Source organism: Temnothorax curvispinosus, unplaced genomic scaffold (assembly GCF_003070985.1).
Source record: "Temnothorax curvispinosus isolate PA1 unplaced genomic scaffold, ASM307098v1 QBEX01007608.1, whole genome shotgun sequence".
Taxonomy (NCBI): domain Eukaryota; kingdom Metazoa; phylum Arthropoda; class Insecta; order Hymenoptera; family Formicidae; genus Temnothorax; species Temnothorax curvispinosus.
The window spans coordinates 24,749-28,164 of NW_020217388.1; positions in this window are offsets into that span (position 1 = coordinate 24,749).

Here is a 3,416-nt window from a genome sequence, read left to right on the forward strand (position 1 = left end):
TAATAAACCGAAGCTAAACTGTACACTGGCATTAAATATACCCATCACATTTATCTGCAAAGGAGTAACATCAAAGTATAATTATTAGAAATTAATTAAATTATATTGATAACAATATGGTATCAAATTATTTTTACCAATGTTTCCATCTTTTCCTTTTTTGGTATATCAATGGTTGTTCTTGTCTCATTTTCCAATTTCCTGCGTGTTATACCTTTCGTACCAATTATATGAGTAAAAAATTCTGAAACATAATAAAACGTCAAATTATAAATTATTACAACATATTGTTTAATCTACATTATTATGTCACACAATTTTTACATTATTAAATTATAATTACGACTGATATTATAATTATGACAAAATAATATTGAAAAAGATTCTCACTTAGATACGTAAAAGGTATGCTTAAAGCATGTATCATGAGGTATTATTTGTATGTATCTCAGTTTCAAATTCCTCATTCGAACAAACTGATTCCTTGTTTTCCATATTACCAGTTCTTCAGTAAGGGAAATTAGCTTAAACAAAATCAATTAATTTCAATTAATTTGCGCATCTGCAAAGAGATTCTCGAAGATTGGATAATAATAACTACTTACCCTATAATTTTGTATCATAAAATAAATATTTGCATAAATATTAGTTTGAATGCAACCTTCAATCTGAGCTTGAGCAGCAACTCCTTTTGAGGAACAATTTTGTACCACATTGTAAGCTTCTGTCGACCATTTACCTGCAAAGGAGTAACATCAAAGTATAATTACATATCCAAAGATAAATAATTTTGAGTAGAGATGTATATAATCTGGAAGAATAGTACATATAACGTCAATATATAGTTACCATTCTTTGGCTGTATTTGCTAAAAAGATTTCGATGGCTTGGAAAGGTAGGCTCAAATAATTATATATCAATGACTTACATTACGAATTACTAAACTGCCAGTAACCACCGTGATCGAGTAATCGTACTACGGTTCTCTCTCCCGATGGATCTGGACGTTCAATGCATCCTCTAATCTATTTGTCGCTGCAATATACAGCCACGTAATTATCCTCTACAAAGTAAAAATGTATTGTATACTCAGAATATAAGATTATATCACTTACTGTTCAATACATCTGGAACTGGCAGCAATTCATTGTTATACCAACCAATACATCATGAAAAAAAAGGAGAAATGATGAATGAGTCGGAAATTGAACAAAGAGCCAATTTGGCTTGACAGTGTGAGAGATATTAATATCATTATTAACACTCTCAACCAGGGACAAGGGCCGTTGAATCGGGACATTATGCACAACTTCTTCGATCACATCGGCTATTGTCGCGATATATATTCACGCCAAACCGCATATATGTATAACATCGTGTTATTTTTACATTTAGGAAAATTATTTCATATTAACTCAATAGGCGTTAAACTTGCATACATAAGTGAATCTCGCGTTTTATGTAAGAAACCGCGGTAATCTATAACCTATACTACATTTACGCGAGTGTTACAGATAGTAACTTACGAACGATACGATAATTCCTCCGCATAAACGGAAGATTTTATAGTAACTACGATGATATCGTTCGTATAAATTACTACAGAAGTAATACTCACGTAAACGTAAACTACTAAATATAATTCCTGTCACATGCACTTAGTCGCGTAAAAGAGTCACGGTGCGGTCTCGCTTCGCGTTGTATAATAATAGGATAATTACATGTAAATAAATAAAACAATTACCTTGACAGAAAAAAATATTAATCGTCGCGTCGTGTAAAGAGTAATCACGGTCGGTATCGCTTCGCGCGTACTTGACGCGAGACCGGCGAGACAGGGGGGGTTTTTTCAAACTTCCTCGGGTGAGGATGGTCAGGTGTCTTCTACCCAGGTAATTGACAAAAGCGGTGTAGACCTAAAGTATATGTACAACTAATTCAGATGACCCTCCCAATTTTTTTAAAAAATTTAACAATAATATGAAGAATTTTCCAATTCTGTCTCCTGATAAGATTAAAAATGTCAATATGTGCAAGAAATCCAACGACTCTAAGTTCCGCATCCATGTCAATTCTCAAATCGTCATATTTTCTACATTGTAACAACACGTGTTGTAAATCCTCAATCTCGTAGCCGCATAATCACATCTCTTGCTGTCAACATAACTCTTCTTGTACAGGGATGATCCCAAATTGAAATGATTGGCTCTCAATCTATTGATGAATGTGACAAAGTATCTCTCCTTATTCAGACCCCAAAACCACGGTTTCGTTGTACGATGATCGTAAAAGTTTTTGAAGTAAAAAGATCCCTTGACCGCAGACTCCGCGACGATCGACCTCTGCGTGAACTCCCAAGTTTCTCTCCTGACGCGCATCATAATGTCCCTCACCGGAACAACAGTAGATGAGTCGGCCTCCTCACAAGCCGCCTCCCTAGCTAACTCGTCAGCCATCTCGTTTCCAGTGATACCAACATGCGCAGGGATCCATATCAAAATAACTCTCTTCCCATGATCATGTACCAAGTCATAAAGCAAGAGTCTAGCCTCAGTAACATATGGATTTTTGTACACATTTAGGTGATTATTACTAATGGACTGCAGGACCGATTTACAGTCCGAAAAGATCACAATGTCACGTTTTCTGTATTATATGCACTCTGAAGGAGCATAAGCTGCAACGCCGACTTAACGGCAAATGCCTCAGCTGTATAAGACGAGCACATAAAAGACAAACTCATTTTGTAGGCAATATCCTGATCACAAATGATTATGCTGGCACCAGTCGAACGTTTCGTAACATCATAGGAACCATCCGTAAAAATGATCTCCGGGGACTCCAAATTGTATCACTAATTGCATCCTCAATAAGGATGTGGTCAGGATATTTTTTTTTGTTTTCTGGTTTTGCCAATTTCAGTATCAACGGTGGGCAAGAAAGAGTGACCCATATGACCCCTGAAAGATCTCGAACCCGCGCGAAGGTCCCAACGCCGTCCTGTAGTCTGAGCCCTCCTCCAGATGTCAGAAAGGAGAGAGAATCTGTACATAGGCTGTTTAAATCGACAGTAACCCTCCAAGTCAGACATACGCTGCAATTTTTGGCTGAGGCCATTCCGATTGTAAACGATAGTTTTATTTACGAAGTTACTGCCCAACATAAAAGCCCGATCACGTAAGGACCTAACTTTGGCCTCAGCGACAATAACATTATTAGGTGAGCTAGTTCGGTAGCCCAAAGCAGTACAAATGCCCATAAACTGGGCCCTCTCCAGATCCCTTCTAAATTTTTCTTGTCAAAAAATTTGGCGCTGCTAGACCTCAAAATTAGGTCAGCCTGGTGTGTATGTGCGAGCGAGTGGGTGTGGGTGATGTGTGTGTGTGTGTGTGTGTGTGTGTGTGTGTGTGTGTGTG